We start from the raw sequence: 8834 nt of genomic DNA, 5'->3' as shown, positions 1-8834 counted from the left end.
TGATTCTTAAAATAATCTGAACACTCATGGCTGATAGACTACTCTCTAGTATACCTTGCCTTCTGCAATCACTAGTTGAATTCATACTTTCAGGGATCAGTGTGTTCTAAACCTGCCAGTTATACTTATTGTAACCTAATTAAATATTCCATAAACCAATGAAATATATAAAATAGTTGTTTTTAAGAAAGTTAAGTTGAAGATCCTGAAAGAATTGGATAAGTACGAGTCCCTTCCTCCCTTTTTCTTACTAGTTCCCCACTTTCTTACTAGTTTTGGGCATTGATACTTTAAAAGATTAAGGGAAAGAACCATAAAATCTTACTAATCCTTCTGTGCTCAGTTGTCTCACAGATGTCTGAGTTTTTGTTCCACTCTAAAGAAATTGAAATTTAAAATCATAGATATGTATTAGGGACATGATGATCTATGCAGGAAAGAACATGTGAAGCATTAATTAACATATCTGTACTTAAAGAAAATGCTATGTATGAAAGTAAATGGGTTTAAGTAAAAATCAAATATTTAAGTTACATGTATATATATTTATTTTGATTACCTGGTTTACTGTGTTTTTTCATGTTTTTACCTGTCCCTGGAAGAAATAGAGGTAGTGCTTTTATATGCTTAGGCTAAAGAAAACCTTTCTCCAAAGCATAGTCATCAGACAATTTCTATGAAGAGCCAGAGAGTAAACATTCTAGATTTTGCAGTCCAGAAAGCAAAATTGAGGCTCATGTAGGTACTTTATAACAAGAGAGAAAATATATTTCCACAAATTTATTACTGATGAAATTCAAATATGATAATAGTAATAATAATTACTGTTACTGCTGAGTACACTTTTTGTAATATAGGTACACTAATGAGAAAAATGATGATACATTTTCCTTAATTGGGGTTCAGAGTTAGTGTTTCCTGTCATCAGAATTGATTGCAAATGTTCATCTGTTATTGCTGATCTATAATGAGATTTTACGAATTTCATCTTTGGAAATATCTTCACACAGATGTATATAGCCAATTGAAATCAGCCCACAAGCATATGGTTTTAATTGAGCATATTAATATGTTGGGAAGCATTTGTAGAATTGTAGTTTTCTCTTAGTATTTGCCTTTTAGTGTATCATTACATTGTAGATTAATTACTTCCAATTGAAGGTTAGATGTCAGTGCCATAATTACACTGTTAAATAGATTTTGAGACATGGAAAATTTTCTTTGCACTTGCCTTAAAGTCTTAAAAATGCTTCCAGAATTATAATTTAATCTAAAATATGTATTCACTGCAAACTTATTGAGAATTGAAATCTCACTTTTTGTTTGAACTTTTTGACAGCACTGGAAGTGTATGAAACAGCTTGATATTACTTACAATTTGAATAATAGCTTTTGTCTAAATGAATTAACTACAGTTTAGATTTCACATATAAGTTCAGTTCTACCCTATAATGTTAGGTTGAATTTATTAAATATTATAAAACCTACAACAGAAGCTAAGTTTCAGAGCCATCAATGATAATAGTGACTGAAAAGGTTTTAGTGTTCTGAAACTGGAATCTCAGCCCTGAGCTTTAAAAAAATTTTATCGCAGTAAAACTTTACAGTTGCTAAGCCATAAAACTCCTGCATGAGCAGGCAAGACAGGTTATTCTGCTTCTGTTGCTGACAGTGATTTAGCTCATGACAGCGAATTAAGTTCACCATTGACACTATTGGTTCATTCAGTAACATGATAAATTTAGATATTTTCCAGAGTACCTGCTGATGAAAAATAATAAACCACCTTATATCTTCACAAGCTTTCTAAGTTATCCAACTAAGCCTTTTTATTACTCCATATATATTTTTACAAACATCATCAGTTATAACTCATCTTTCTATTTCAGCTTGTTCCAGATTAGTATTTCCTCAGTTTCTCACCACACAGACTATTCATAGAAGCTGATTCTTCAAATACTTCAAACTTGGCATTAATTCCTTGAGTAAACAACAGCAACTGAGCTGTATTAGTAACATCTAACTCATCAACGGACAGGGTAATTTACTTGAAATCATTTGCCTTAAAAAAAAGATGACAAATTTTATTCCCATTGTCTTCAACCTTTGGAGCAGCTGGCTTTTCTGAAAGGCTAATAACAATCTCAAGCTTAGTTTCTCTGAATACATTTCTTGAGCTCTGGCTGCTGCTGCTGCTGCTAAGTTGCTTCAGTCGTGTCCGACTCTGCGACCCCGTAGACGGCAGCTCACCAGGCTCCCCCATCCCTGGGATTCTCTAGGCAAGAACACTGGAGCGGGTTGCCATTTCCTTCTCCAATGCATGAAAGTGAAAAGTGAAAGTGAAGTCGCTCAGTCGTGTCCGACTCTTAGCAACCCCATGGACTGCAGCCCACCAGGCTCCTCCGTCCACGGGATTTTCCAGGCGACAGTACTGGAGTGGGGTGCCATCGCCTTCTCAAGCATTATTTTATTTTGCTTTTATTTTTGGTCATGCTAGTTAGCTTGCAGAACCTTAGTTTCCCGACCAGGGATCAAACCAGGACCCCAGCAGTGGAAGCACAGAATCCTAACCACCAGACCGCCAGAGACTCCTAGGTGCTTTTTACTAACTCACAATTAGCAAATTACTTTCCTTGCTTGGCTAACAAATGAGCTTCTTGGAAATTTACTTTTGTTGCAGCTTAATTTTTTTTTTTATACTCCTTCCCTTTCTTCCAGAAATTCTGCTGTGATGAGATATTCTACTTCAGATTTTCTACTTTTTTTGACCGTTGCTTTCCTGTGAATTGGGAATATTGAGATGACTACTTAGTCTGGTAATGTTTATATATATTGAATTATTTTACCACAAGCTATAGTGTCATTGCATAATAAACAATGTTTTCGCATCTGACTTGCTAGCAAAATAATCCACACTGTCCACTGTGCATTGAAAAGAGTCCACTTCTCTCTTTTCTTGTTTTAACTTGACAGCTATCTACTGGTAATTAAAAAAAAAAAAAAAAAACTATCACAGTATGCCAATATGTGTGTGTGGCACTCAAAATGCTGTTGACTTGTAACTTGGTCACTGTGATTTGTGGTACACTGAACAGCAGTGTGAAGCTCTAAGCACCACATATACAAGGAGCTACTTGATTCTGCTATTGTAATGATGAAGCTAGCCATACATAGCCAACATGTAAATGAATGAGTACAACTGCATTTGATATTATTTGTGGACACTGGAGTTTGAATTTCATATAGTTTTCATATCATGAAATAATATTTTTTCTAAACATTAAAAAATGTAAAAATGTTTCTTAACTTGCAGATCTTACTAAAATCAGATAGTTTACTCATCTTTATTTAAGGTAAAGCATTACACAAGGCCAAAATCAGGAAGGAAAAGGTTGCATAAAATGTGACTGCTTGAAAAGATAATATAAGCAAAACTAGATGATGAACTGCAGTTTTGCAACATTGTGTCAGGAAAGGGTTAATATCATCCTAGAATGAGAGAGTAGCTACAGAAAAGAAACAGACCAATACTCTATTAGAAAAATGAGCAAAGATGGTTTACCAATTAAATACAAATGTCAGTAACTGTGTGAACTATTGATCCAATACTGAACCAGGAAAGGCAAACGAAAACATGGCAAGCTTTCACTTTTCGCTTAATACAACTTGAATATTGCTTGAGACTTTTACAGGAAGCAAATACTACTACATTTGTCAGTGTTTAAAAACCAGCAAGCAAGTAAACAAAAGTTTTCTTATAATTTTGCTGCATGTTTTTCTGGTCCCTAAGTTTTCTTAACATGACCAACGGTACTGTTTACTAACAGTTACCGACCGCTTCCTGGGTTGCCAGGCACAGCACCAAACACTTCATGTATCAACTGTAATCTCCGATTCACCTCATGCGGGATAAATACTGTTAAGGGGATGGGAAAGAGGAGGAGGGGAAGGTGAAATAATTTGTTCAGAGCTACACAGGGAGTGAGGGAGGCAAGGCTGTGAACCCAACAAATCTATCTGCCTACAGAGATACCTTCTTTACCACCAAGCCATGCTGATGGTGTCACTTGACTCTGCTGATAAGAAATCTCCACATTTGTAAACAGCTGCATAGTATGTGGTATTAATTCTTTTCTATTTTCTCCATAGTGATTATCGTGCTCTGAAATTACCTTGCCCATCTACTACTTGTTTATTTGTTCATCACTTGAGTCTCATTTACCACACTATTAAAACAGAAGTTGCTTTTGATAGATGCTGGGGAAACATCCATGATTAAGGCCCTATAGTAAAAGAATATTTATACCTGTATCTGACACATAGTAGGAACTCTAGAAATATATGTCTAACAAGTTAAAGTTAAGGACAGATTGTGGCAACTGAAACTTTCCTTATATCCCCTTCTATCCCTCAGAAAGTATTAACAAAGTTTACAAGTGAAAGCATATTTAACATCAGTTAGTATTAAGGTATCGCGTGGACCATAGCCTTGTCTAACTCAGTGAAACTATGAGCCATGCCGTGTAGGGCCACCCAAGACAGACAGGTCATGGTGGAATGTTCTCACAAAATGTGGTCCACTGGAGAAAGGAATGGCAAACCACTTCAGTATTCCTGCCTTGAGAACCCTATGAACAGTATGAAAAGGCAAAAAGATAGGACACTGAAAGATGAACTCCCCAGGTCGGTAGGTGCTACTGGAGATCAGTGGAGAAATAACTCCAGAAAGAATGAAGAGACAGCCATAGCAAAAACAACACCAAGTTGTGGATATGACTGGTGATGGAAGCAAGATCTGATGCTGTAAAGAGTAATATTGCATAGGAACCTGGAATGTTGGGTCCATGAATCAAGGCAAATTGGATTTGATCAAATATGGCAAGAGTGAATGTCAACATTTTAAGAATCAGCAAACTAAAATGAACTGGAATGGGTGAATTTAACCCAGATAACCATTATATCTACTACTGTGGGCAAGAATCCCTTAGAAGAAACTGAATAGCCATCATAGTCAACAGAAGAGTCCAAAATGCAGTACTTGGATGCAGTCTCAAAAACAACAGAATGATCTCTGTTCGTTTCCAAGGAAAACCATTCACTATCACAGTAATCCAAGTCTATGCCCCGACCAGTAATGCTGAAGAAGCTGAAGTTGAACAGTTCTCTGAAGACCTACAAGACCTTCTAGAATTAACACCAAAAAAGATGTCCTTTTCATTATAGGGGACTGGAATGCAAAAGTAGGAAGTCAAGAAACACCTGGAGTAACAGGCAAATTTGGCCTTGGAGTAAAGGGCAAAGGCTAATAGAGTTTTGTCAAGAGAATGCAGTGGTCATAGCAAACACCCTCTTCCGATAACACAAGAGAAGACTATACACGGACATCACCAGATGGTCAACACCAAAATGAAATTGATTATATTCTTTGCAACCAAAGATGGAGAAACTCTGTATAGTCACCAAAAACAAGACCAGGAGCTGACTGTGGCTCAGATCATGAGCTCCTTATTGCCAAATTCAGACTTAAATTGAAGAAAGTAGGGAAAACCACTAAACCATTCAGGTATGACCTAAATCAAATCCCTAACGATTATACAGTGGAAGTGAGAAATAGATTTAAGGGACTAGATCTGATAGAGTGCCTGTTGTGACATTGTACAGGAGACAGGGAGCATGACCATCCCCAAGGAAAAAAAATGCAAAAAGGCAAAATGGCTGTCTGAGGAGGCCTTACAAATACCTGTGAAAAGAGAAGCAAAAAGCAAAGGAGAAAAGGAAAGATATACCCACTTGAACACAGAGTTCCAAAGAATAGCAAGAAGAGATAAGAAAGCCTTCCTCAGTGACCACTGCAAAGAAATAGGGGAAAACAACAGAATGGGAAAGACTAGAGATGTCTTCAAGAAAATTAGTGATACCAAGGGAACATTAATTGCACATATAGACTCAATAAAGGACAGAAATAGTAGAGACCAAACAGAAGCAGAAGATATTAAGAAGAAGTGGCAAGAATACACAGAAGAACTGTACAAAAAAGATCTTCACGACCCAGATAATCATGATGGTGTGATCACTCACCTAGAGCCAGACATCCTGGAATATGAAGTCAAGTGGGCCTTAGAAAGCATCACTACAAACAAAGCTAGTGGAGGTGATGGAATTCCAATTGAGCTCTTTCAAATCCTGAAAGATGATGCTGTGAAAGTGCTGCACTCAATATGCCAGCAAATGTGGAAAACTCAGCAGTGGCCACAGGACTGGAAAAGGTCAGTTTTCATTCCAATCCCAAAGAAAGGCAATGCCAAAGAATGCTCAAACTACTTACACAATTGCATTCATCTCACACGCTAGTAAAGTAATGCTCAAAATTTTCCAAGCCGGGTTTCAGCAGTACACGAACTGTGAACTTCCAGATGTTCAAGCTGGTTTTAGAAAAGGCAGAGGAACCAGAGATCAAATTGCGAACATCCGCTGGATCATGGAAGAAGCAAGAGAGTTCCAGAAAAACATCTATTTCTGCTTTATTGACTATGCCAAAGCCTTTGACTGTGTGGATCACAGTAAACTGTGGAAAATTCTGAAAGAGATGGGAATCCCAGACCACCTGACCTGCCTCCTGAGAAATCTGTATGCAGGTCAGGAAGCAACAGTTAGAATTGGACATGGAACAACAGACTGGTTCCAAATAGGAAAAGGAGTACGTCAAGGCTGTGTATTGTCACCCTGCTTATTTAACCTCTGTGCAGAGTACATCATGAGAAACGCTGGGCTAGATGAAGCACAAGCTGGAATCAAGATTGCCGGGAGAAATATCAATAACCTCAGATATGCAGATGACACCACCCTTATGGCAGAAAGTAAAGAAGAGCTAAAGGGCCTCTTGATGAAAGTGAAAGAGGAGAGTGAAAAAGTTGGCTTAAAGCTCAACATTCAGAAAACTAAGATCCTGATATCCGGTCCCATGACTTCATGGGAAACAGATGGGGAAACAGTAGCTGACTTTATTTTTCTGTGCTCCAAAATCACTGCAGATGGTGATTGCAGCCATGAAATTAAAAGCCACTTACTCCTTGGAAGGAAAGTTATGACCAACCTAGACAGCATATTAAAAAACAGAGACATTACTTCGCCAACAAAGGTCCGTCTAGTCAAGGCTATGGTTTTTCCAGTGGTCATGTGTGGATGTGAGAATTGGACTATAAAGAAAGGTGAGCTCCGAAGAATTGATGCTTTTGAACTGTGGTGTTGGAGAAAACTCTTGAGAGTCCCTTGGACTGCAAAGAGATCCAACCAGTCCATCCTAAAGGAGATCAGTCCTGGGTGTTCATTGAAAGGACTGATGTTGAAGCTGAAACTCCAATACCTTGGCCACCTGATGCGAAGAGCTGACTCATTTGAAAAATCCTAATACTGGGAAAGATTGAGGGCAGGAGGAAAAGGGGATGACAGAGGATGAGATGGTTGGATGGCATCACTGACTCAATGGACGTGGGTTTGGGTGGACTCTGGGAGTTGGTGATGGACAGGGAGGGCTGGCGTGCTGCAGTTCATGGGATCAAAAAGATTTGGACATGACTGAGCAGCTGAACTGAGCGGTGTTTCTGAAAGAGCAGAAAGTTGTAATTTTGATGAAGTTCAAATTATCACTTGAAAAGATATCTATTTACTTGTCCTGGCTGTGCCGGGCTTCGTTGCTACACGTGGGCTTTCTCTCGCTGCGAGCTGGGGCTACTCTGGTTGCTGTGCAAGGGCTTCTCATTGTGATGACGTCTGTTGTTGCAGGGCTTAGGCTCTAGGCATGCGGGCTTCAGTGGCTGTGGTGCATGGCTTCAGTAGTTGCCACTTGTGGACTCCAGAGTGCATGCTCATTAGTTGTGGCACATGGGCTCAGTTGCCCCAAAGCATGTAGGATCTTCCCAGACCGGGGATCGAACCAGTGTCCTTGTATTACAAGGTGAATTCTTAACCACTGAACCACCAGAGAAGCCACAGATTAATTACTTTTTTAAAAAATGATTATGCTTCTTGTATCCAATCTAAGAAGTTTTCGTCTATCTTTGGTTGACAGAACTCTAAAATGACCCCTGATGACCCACACTTGTGTAGAATTTCCTTCTCTTGAATGTGTACTGGACCTGTGAATTTGCTGAAATTTTATTTCGGTGCTTAATGTTACATTACAAAAGAGATATTAAAGATGTGATCAAGTTGCTAATAAAAGTGACTTTGAGTCAATAAAAGGAGATTATGCAGAAAGGCCTAACTTAAAATTTGGGTCCAGAGTCAGAGCAAGAAAGAGTCGGGTAAGTTAAAACATGAGAAGAATTGAATTAGAGGGAGATTTTTCCATTGCTGACTTTGCAGATGAAAGAGTCCATATGACAAGAATTGCAGATGACCTCTAGCAGCTGAGAATGGCCCTTGTGAGATAGGAGGGAAGCGGGCAGGGCCCAACTGTCAAAGAATGACATAGCCATTGAGGATATGACAAAAACTAGTTAGAACCAACTAAGCCCAAGATGGTGTAAGATGACTTACAGTAGACCTTTAACCTCATTATATGCTCATTATAATGTATTATGCTAAATAACACACCCAACCAGTACCAGGACAGTTCGAAGGCTGGCCATAAAAGGCCAAAAAGTGGGCAGTTGCCCAATTCCTGGAAATCCCTACTGCTTCCCCCCAATATTTGGAGTTACGTAGCCCATAAAAACTAACCACTCTTATCTCACCTTCTGAGATGGGCCACTTTTTGTCTATGAAATGTGTATCTCCTAGGACCCTGTAGCCTTCTGATACAAGCCCATATTCTATCTGCGGGGTGTGATTCT

At 38.7% G+C, this 8834-nt stretch overlaps 1 protein-coding gene across 1 annotated transcript in view; it reads left to right on the top strand.

Moving 5' to 3' along the window:
• Positions 1–2753: 2753 nt before the first annotated feature.
• Positions 2754–8834, top strand: part of PTPRA (protein tyrosine phosphatase receptor type A) — a 135359-nt gene continuing 129278 nt past the window's right edge. The window contains exon 1 of the mRNA XM_068987405.1: positions 2754–2816. The gene's annotated coding sequence lies outside the window, so the exon portion shown is untranslated. The remainder of the gene's footprint in view (positions 2817–8834) is intronic.

Source organism: Capricornis sumatraensis, chromosome 15 (genome assembly GCF_032405125.1).
Source record: "Capricornis sumatraensis isolate serow.1 chromosome 15, serow.2, whole genome shotgun sequence".
Taxonomy (NCBI): domain Eukaryota; kingdom Metazoa; phylum Chordata; class Mammalia; order Artiodactyla; family Bovidae; genus Capricornis; species Capricornis sumatraensis.
Note: the sequence above shows the minus strand (reverse complement) of the source record. Positions and strands in the feature narration are given on the sequence as shown.